Consider the following 10,042-nt stretch of genomic DNA (forward strand, 5'->3'; position numbering starts at 1 on the left):
TCAGATTAGTGACTATCCTAATTGTCATCATAGAACCGCCATCCAGTAAATGATGGAAGCAGATTCAGTGGCCCACAGCCAAGCACTTGCTGAGCACCTGGAGTTCAGTTGAAGAGAGAGAGGAGGGATTCTATGAGCAAGGGGGAATAAAGATCATGATGGGGAAAACCACAGGGACACCGGACCTGAGCTAGTGGGAGCTCATAGATTCTGGACTGACTGACAGCTGGGGAACCTGAATGGGACAGAACTAGGCCCTCTAAATGTGAGTGACAGTCGCTGAACATAGCGGACAATGAGGACTACTGAGAACTCAAGAACAATGGCGATGGGTTTTTGATCCTACTGCACGTACTGGCTTTGTGGGAGCCTAGGCAGTTTGGATGCTCACCTTAGTAGACCTGGATGGAGGTGGGTGGTCCTTGGACTTCCCACAGGGCAGGGAATCCTGATTGCTCTTTGGACTGATGAGGGAGGGGGACTTGGTCAGGGGAGGGGGAGGGAAATGGGAGGCGGTGGCAGGGAGGAGGCAGAAATCTTTAATAAATAAATAAGTAAAAAAATAAAAAATAAGTAAATAAAAATAATGTAAAAAAACTACTATAAAAATGCTAGAGTTATGGAAAGGGAGGGATAGGAAGGGAGGAAGGGAGAGAAATGGGGCAGTGATATTTGTCCAAGGCTTTTGGCTCCGAATAAGGATAAAATTCAAGCCAGCAGCTAGACTCCAGCCTCATCATACTACACTCTGACCTACATCGTTTAATGAATCCAGTGCTTTTATATATAAGGCTGTCATGTATTTTTATTATACTTCATGCTTCTAGAGTTTCCTGATCTAAGATTATTTTCTAAGACCTGCCTCACTATTTTGCAGAAAGTTTTCATTATCTTTCCTTGTAATGAACTTTTTTTTTTTGGATTTTTCTAGACAGAGTTTCTCCGTAGCTTTTGGTTCCTGTCCTGGAACTAGCTCGAACTCACAGAGATCCGCCTGCCTCTGCCTCCCGAGTGCTGGGATTAAAGGCGTGCACCACCACCGCCCAGCCTGTAATGAAATTTCTATGTTCCTTCCTTTCAAGGAGATGATTGCTTCCCATCTCCAAAGCATTTGCTAAATCACTTTCCAGTGTTCATTGTGCTTATAAAAAGTGTTTGATTCTAAAAAAAAAAAATAGATTACATTGAAAGTTTGTAGAATGCAGATTTAACACACACACACACATACCTGAGTTAGTGTGTGTGTGTGTGTGTGTGTGTGTGTGTGTGTGTGTGTAGGAGAGAGATAAAGAACTGAAAAGGGATTGTTTGGTAGGGGATAGGACCAGCTGGAAGGAGGAGAGTGGACTGTAAAGATGTGAGCAGGGTAAATATGACTGGCATACATTGATGTACATAAATGAAAATGCCAAATGCATAATTACACCTATTTTGTATGCTGACTAAAATTATTGCTTAAAAAACTTAGCATATCTGGGAAATGCCATACAGCGATATTACAAATAACGAAACAAAATTTTAAAGCTTCTAAAACAAGCAAGCGAAAGAAAGAAAGAAAGAAAGAAAGAAAGAGAAATTTTAACCCCAACCCCCTTTTTTTCTCCTACTACCACACTCATTGACTGAGAGGAGGAATCAGCTAGTTTCCTGTAACAATCCACCCGCCGAAACTAGCAACTGAAAATGGGTTTGAGGTGGGGAAAGATTGTGATCCAAGCCTGTTAAGAGGGAGGAAGGGTCTGGAGAGCAAACAAACAAATATGTCTGAGTTCAAAGTGGTGGCCTCTTTGGCTGTTGCTAAGTTCTATTCTAGTGACAAAATGGCCTCCTTGGTGTCAATCCTCAGTGGTGATAGTAATTGCATGGGTAGTGATGGGGAACTGGGGATGCAGCTGTCCTCAGTGGTGATTGCATGGGTAGTTGATGGAGAATTGGGGATGCTGCTGTATTTGTTCACAAGATGCCTGCCCTCATTGTCACCCTGATCCTGTTGCTCCAAAAGCAACATGTTACAGTTAAAAATGGGAGTTTTCAAAAAGCCATTCAAAGTACCTATTAACCCTTTTCCTTCAGAAAACATTCCACGCCTCATGCAATCATGAAGCAACTGGCTAAATGAGCATATTTAACATGTGGAAATTTTTTCTAATAAATTGCTTCCATAGTTTTTATGATTACCTATGGATCTATGTTAGTTCAGAAAAATTTAATGTTAATGTCCTTCTTGGGCGTGGAAAACTCCATGAGGGAGAATTAGGTATAAACTTGCTTGTCTTTTAGTCTCCTCAAAGATACATGAATTGTTCTTTATAAGTAAATACCAGTAAATGGTGCTAGCTCTCCTAATTTATGGGCACCTTGAAGGAAAAAAAAACATCTAAGAAATAAATGGAATATCACATAGAACCTAGATTTATTTTATTTCATTTTTATTTGTTTATTTTAGGTGCTGAAAATGGAACTCTGCCTAGTCCAAGCTAGACAAGTGCTGGACCACTGAAACACATCCCCAGCTCTGAGTTCTTTGTTTGTTTGTTTTTACTGCTTAACTTTGCTGCTAACAGACAAGTAAGACATCACTAGTGAAGTCAATAGAATAGTTTTAGAAGTCTTTATTACTGGTATTGTGTGTTTGACTCTCAAATAGATTATACTTCGGTAAGATATCATGCTAGAGTGTGTCTCTTACTCCATGAAAAGAGTTTGTGTGAATGGTTAATTTGTATTGGATGCCTGGAGATATACTTGGTCTCACCTATGACTATATTTGATGCTCTCCTTCTTGAACTGGGAAGTGAGTTCTAGAATGAAGTGATCATTTCTCTCTCAATCCTGTGTTCTCTGTGCTTCACTTGGTGTGTAGTGCATATAGGCATAGTGCATATAGGTGTAGTGCATATAGGTGTAGTGTATATAGGCATAGTGTATATAGGCGTAGTGTATATAGGCATGGTGTATATAGGTGTGGTGTATATAGGCGTAGTGTATATAGGCATGGTGTATATAGGTGTGGTGTATATAGATGTAGTGTATATAGGTGTAGTGTATATAGGTGTAGTGTATGTAGGTGTAGTGCACTCTATAATAACTATCTGGTGAATAAACTGGCTGGTAAATATGCACTGACCTGAGAGAAATTTGTGCTTATTCTGTTCTATATAATGAAAACAGAACCATAAGTTATCATCTTGGCTCTCTACTCGGGAACCATGCAGACACTAAAATGAGAAACATGATCAATGAATTCGTTTCGTTCTTGAAATAGAACAATTTAAGGGGTTTTAAATTGGCTTCTTTTATGTTTCTATATCTTTCACATACCAACAATGTACATTGTTGGTGTTTTGTATGTGGTTCTGCCTCTTGTGTCCTTATTGTCCTCTTTACTGAATTCTTTCTTCCCTAATGTTACCTGATCAGTTGGTAAACTCCTTGAATTCTACCACTTTCCTGTATGGTTCGCCATACTTACATCTCCTCTATGCAATACTCAGAAACTGTCCACTTGTGCCTTTGGCAGCCTTGTAGTCCCTAGATGTAGCCTGAATTCCCTGTGTTGCAGTAGCTTTCTGTCCCCATTTGTATCTTTAACCTCCTGTAGTGCCATTACCACTCAGGGAACATCTTCAGAGCTGGTATTCTGCAGATTGCATATATATATATATATATATATATATATATATATATATATATATTCTAATTATATTCTGATTATATTTAGAAAAGACGTAGGGAAACAAATAAGCAAGCAAAAAAGTTAAGCAAAACAAATTATATTTTTAAAATCACTAGACTTCTTAATCATAATAACAATAATATTTGTTTGCAATATTATTTTTTCGCATCCATATTTTTGGTTCTTCTTTCTCCTCTTCTGTACAAACCTGTCATTGTATGTTGAAATCTCAATACAGTTAAGTTTTACTTCCAAAACTACCTCACTTAAAACTCTGGATTTTACAGATTTATATGTTTTTTATTCTATCTTAGAATAAATCTATTACTTATGGGAATTTGAACTGGAAAACTTGCATGACACACTGACAATAATTGTGGATTCTTAGCTAGCTACACTTGCTATACAGGCTTAATACAACTAGGGAGTATGTCTCACATAGAAGGTGAGATTTCCAAAAACCACAACAACGAAAGAGTTGTGAGGGGTAAGGTACAAAAAGAAAAGGAAGAAGAAGAAGAAGAAGAAGAAGAAGAAGAAGAAGAAGAAGAAGAAGAAGAAGTGGTGTTGGGACATGGCCTGACAAATGAAAGATATTCAATAATTCATCAACTATTGTTCATATTGGTGCTGTCTTTAAAGCTGTTTTGTGGACTGTGGAATAACTCAATAGCACAACACTTGCTGGATGTAGATGGTCGAGCATTTAATTTCCATGAATCCCTACAAAATACATTGATTAATGAGATTCTAATATTGTTTAAAAATGACCTTTACTGGTATCTGGATATCCTGCTGCCTCTAATTGGGTGTTTAACATAGAAAGCAGTTAGTACATAGTTGGTGGATGAATATATGAATTACCAAAGCTGAATTCCAAACTATAAATTATAGGAAGAGAAGGAAATTATATTTGGACAAGGTTGTCCTATATCTGGTGGTGATCAGACATGAGAATGTTAATAATTATTGCAACTGTAATTCCTAATGCATTAACCATGTACTCATTATCTTAACTAGCTCCTGGACCAGTTTTGTTAGACACCTGTGATGCAAATTTAGATACAATGGTAGGGAAGATTGCCCCATTAACCATTTCACTTAACACTACTTCTTAACATTCATCAACACTGCCCAGAAGACACAATGCCATTGATAGGTTTGGTCCAGATGACCACAAACTTATTGAGTACTTTAGACTTTCCTCAAAATACTGTGTTCCTGAAGACTTCACACCTTCCAAGGTATGCTTAGAAAAGTGGCTAGAGATTAGATGAATCATTTTGAGGAAACGCCGCACAGCCAGGGATGAGAAATCAGCACTGCTTCCCCTGGTAACTCAGCAATGAGGAGCTGAGAGCCATGTTCATCACAGAAAAGGTTCAATCACACTTGATGGGCATAGCATGGAAATCAATATAAGCATGATACTAGAACCTGGATGACATTCACAATGCTAGTAAGGGAAGAGAATAGTTCAACAGATAAACTAAATCACTGGCCATTCTCAATTTTCTCCTTACATTTACTTGTACACGACTATAAAAGAGCTAGGGCATATTAGGAACAGCTATTTTACAGTCTTAGATTCAAAATTAGAATGCCTTTTGAATAGTGACAGGGAAAAAAAAAACAGGAAACAAACTGCTAAAATAGCCTGCAGTTGATACTTCTTTTCTTGCTATACAAATCCTTATATTCCACTTCCTTAATCAGCTTACACACTTGTTCAATCTTACTTTACCTTTCAATAGAGTTCTCGCAGATGACATGAGAGTTAGAAATTTATTGTTTCAGTCTTTCAAGGAGACAACAAGACAGCTCCGAAGGTAAAGATGCTTTCTGTGCAATCCCAACCTTAGTGTAACTCCTCGAGCTCACATAAAGGTTGAAAGAGGAAACTGACTCCACAGACTTGCCCTCTGACCCCCACCTGCATCCTGTGACAAGGACACACAAACCCATTTACAAGACACACACACACACACACACACACACAGTGTACGGACAGAAGCTTGTCTCTACCATCTTAAAACTTATTACTTCACCAAAACTTAATGATTTTTTAATATTTTTCAAGTATTTTGTGGCAAGTACTGACTGAGCAATCTTCACAGCTTCAATGATTTTAATATTTATTTATTTATTGCATTTATTTATTTAACATGGGGCAGGGAGCCATGTGTACACTAGATTGTATGTAGAAGTCAGAGGACAAATTATACAAGTTGGTTTTCTCCTTCCACCATGTGGATCCCAAGTCGTCAGACTCAGCAGTAAGCACCTCCACCCACAGAGCAACCTTGCTGGCATGTCTATCTGTCTGTCTTTCTGTCTATCATCTATCTGTCTGTCTGTCTGTCTATCTATCGTCTATCTATCTATCTATCTATCTATCATCTATCTATCTATCTATCTATCATCTATCTATCTATCATCTATCTATCTATCTATCTATCTATCTATCTATCCCTGTTTCAGATATAGATGTATATTCAGTTGTGGTGTATGTGCGAGATGAGTGTTTTTCCTGGAGAGTGTATCACAAATATTCATATATTGCCACCAACATTAAGCACTTGTTTTGGTTCTGTATTCATTGTCTGTTTTCTCAACAAGAACTATAAGAAGAACAAGAACTATGATGGCTGCTTTACTTCCGGAGACTAACAATAGAAGGATCAAAGCAATGGTACATTTGCTAGGTGCCAGTTTTTGTGCCAAGAACTTAGGTTTAGGACATAAATTTGTGTATCATTTTATTGGGGCAAATTATTATTTTAAAAGATTCACTGTTATCTCTACTTCAATGTATGGAAGATACCTTACTCTTTATTCTGGCTTGAGCCTCAAGGCACGCTGAGCCAATGAGATATAAGCAGAACTTGAGACTCTGTGATGGGGTTCCTTTTTTAGCCCCTCTGCTATCACCTTGAAAATAATGCCTGGACCAGCAACTGTCCCAGAGAAGGGGTGAGAGACATATAAGCCAGAGTTGAAGGCTCCAGTCAGCCCACCTTCAGCTGGATTCCTATTCCTGAGTAAGCCCATGAAAAAAAAGTAGTTACCCACTCCTCCCAACCTCCAACACGCTGCATTGTCTGGACTTTACAAATTTGCAGTAAAATGTTTATTTTCATTTAGTTCAAAATATTTTAAGATTTCATTTCGGCCTTCCTTGTTCTGTGTGTTCCTTGAAAATGTACTTATAAAATATTTGAGGATTTTTCAGTTATCTTTTTGTTGTTATTTTCAAGGCTAATTCCTCTGCGCATTTTAAGTACTCTAAAGTCATAATAAATTCCGATTATGCTCTCTCACTAGAATTTATTTTGATGAACATTTTGATGTGGGATTCCCCTCTGTATGCTGTGAATACCATTGGTAATAAAGAAACTGCCTTGGCCTGTTGATAGGGCAGAACTTAGGTAGGCGGGGAACACTAAACTAAATGCTAGAATAAAGGAGGTGAGTCATAGAGATGCCATGTAGCTCTGCTGGACACAGACACCAGAACTTTACCTGGTAAGCCACAGCCTCGTGGTAATACGCAGACCAATAAGAATGGGTCAAGCAGTAATTTAATTAATATAGTTTCTGTGTGAGTATCTCAGGAGCCTGGGAAGCCAGAAACAAGCAAGTGGCCCTCAAAACAACAAATTGGCATGGCCCCTCTTGCAACAACATTTCCTACATATTTTTCAGTTTTGGGAGGTATATTCTATAAATGTCAATCAGATCACATTGATTGCTAGTGTTCTTTGGGTAATTAAGTTCTTACTGGTTTTCATGACTGAATTCTCAGAAACACACATAGATATGCTTGTGTCTTTCCAGGATTTCTAGATTCATTAGCTAACATTAAATGCGCAAGGTAATTTGGTTTTGTTGGCAGCAACTTGCTGAATAGGAATAGTGATGATTTCTCTTGATAATGGAAATTAAGGCAAAACAGTCAATCAAATGACTGATGATAAATACAGTTATTTTGTTCTAACCTTAACTACTAATATTAACTCTCATCTTAGATTCTCTCTCTCTCTCTCTCTCTCTCTCTCTCTCTCTCTCTCTCTCACACACACACACACACACACACACACAGAGTCACTTTTACAACTGTTTTCCTTGTATCCCATAGGGTTTGATAGCTCTGTTTTCATTTGATTCTAGAAATTGTTTTATTTCCTACTTGATTTCTTTAATAACCACTATACCATTTTCCTTAATATTCTGTATACTGCTGTAATTTAAAAAAATACAAAGAAGTAACTTGGGAGATAAAGGGTTTATTTCAACTTACAACATATAGTCCTATAGTTTATACAAAGCCATAGCAGAAATTCAAAACAGAACGTGGAGCCAAGAACTGAGGCAGGGACTATGAAAGAATGCTGCTTTCCAACTTGCTCTCAATGGCTTGCTCAGCTTGCTTGCTTATACAGTCTAGGACTGCCTGCCCAAGGGTGACATCATCTGCAATGAATTACCACCTCCATCAGTCAATAATCAAGGGCAATCTGATGGAAGCATTTTCTCAGTTGACATTTCCTCTTCCCAGGTGAACCAAGCTTGTGTCAAGTTGACCACAAAACTGAACAGCCCACCACACAAGGGTGTATGTTCAGTCTTCATCAAAATGTGCACATTCTGCTCTTGCTGTTGTGTTCTGGTTTTGTATCATGTGCTCAGATAAATACGTTATATTATTTGGTTTTCCTGTGTTTGTTGAAACTTGCTTTGGGCCCTATCATATGACCTCTTTGTTAAATAGTTCCAAGAACTCCTGGGAGTGGGTAAAGTGCAGTGTTTAGACAAAAAAATGAGAATGATCTATAGATATATTTTAGATCAATTTTTTTTATTGTGTCATTTAGCTCTGATGTTCTCTCATTTTGTTGTTGTGTTTGGGGTGACCTATCTATTGGTGAGAATTGGATACTGAAGACAATCACTATTATTATATTGGGATTAATCCATGTCTTTATATCCAGTTCTGGTTATATGAAAATGGATAATACATGTTTTATGTGTATATATTTATAATTATTGATGAATTGTTCTTTTAATGAGACTTCAATGACCTTCTTTACTGCTGACTAATCTTGGTTGCAATAGATCTTGTCAGATATTCAAACTACAACACCTACTTGCTTTCCAGTTCCATTTGTTCAAAAGGCCCATTTCCAATCTTTCACTATGAGGGTTATTTTTCATTGATTGTTAAGTGCATTTCTTAAGGAAACAAATAGTTTAATCTGTGTTTAAGTATAACCTACTAGCCTGTGTCTTTTGGTTGAAAGAATTGAGAACAATATCATTCAAAGTTATTAATTAAGGTAGTGTATTAACTCCCATCATTGTGTTGATGGGCATGATGTTTTTCTGTTCCTTTTTTTTAAAAAAAAATAGTGTTCCAGCATGGTGCAAGAGTAAGAGGTTCTCTGGGACTGAATTCTTAGGGGGCTTCTTCCTATAAAACTGATTCTCTCTCTAGAAAACTCATGCTGTTCTTATAACTAAAAAGTAAGAAGGAACATGCATTCAAGAACTCTAAATAGAGAGATATAAATGCCCTTCCCCCAAGAAGAATAAAATCTTTACTATGGATTTTGGTTAAGGACTAGTTCTGTGGGCTGTTTCATTCTATTGGGTTTTTCCAAGGCTTTCTAGGAGCATCGTGGATATGTTCATCTTCTACAGAGAGAAGTATTCTTTCAAGTATTTTCCATAGTTCTTGTTTTTCAGTTAAACATTCCTTTCGTCTGTGTTCATCATGGAAAGTTTGTCTTTCTCCTTCAGCTATTGATACTTTTGCTGCATATGGTAATCTGGGATGGCAGATAATATATTGGAACACATCATTTTATGCTTCCTAACTTGTAAGGTTTCTGTGAGAAATAGGTTGGAAATCTGATGGGCTTACCTTTGTATGTGACTTTTGCTTCTTTCTGGCAGCTTTCTGCATTTTTACTTGTTCTCTGCACCTAGAATGTTAGCTGTAAAACGGTTTGAAGAGGCTCTTTTCTGGCCTTTGGTACTCTCAGTATGTCTTCTGATTTTGGACGGTCCTTTCTTTCCATGGTTTTAGGAATGATAAAGGGAGCCAACTATTCCTTCCATGCCTGTGTGTTAGTGGAAGACACTTCACCAGTGGTTCCCACCAGCATAGCCTGCAGTATAGACTACATTGGGCACCAGTTCTTGGCTGTTCCTGCCAGTTCCCTTAAATAATCTCACCTGATTTAATCAATGCTATTTATTTAATCAATGCTAATATTTAAAATATTAGCTATTGTCTCTTAAAGGAATGGAGCCCATTACTAATAATTCTGGCTGTTTTTACCATGCCATAACAGGCTTCTAATC

The sequence above is a fragment of the Microtus oregoni genome, unplaced genomic scaffold (genome assembly GCF_018167655.1).
Source record: "Microtus oregoni isolate MIOR12 unplaced genomic scaffold, Mior012 000021F_ref0000039, whole genome shotgun sequence".
NCBI lineage: Eukaryota > Metazoa > Chordata > Mammalia > Rodentia > Cricetidae > Microtus > Microtus oregoni.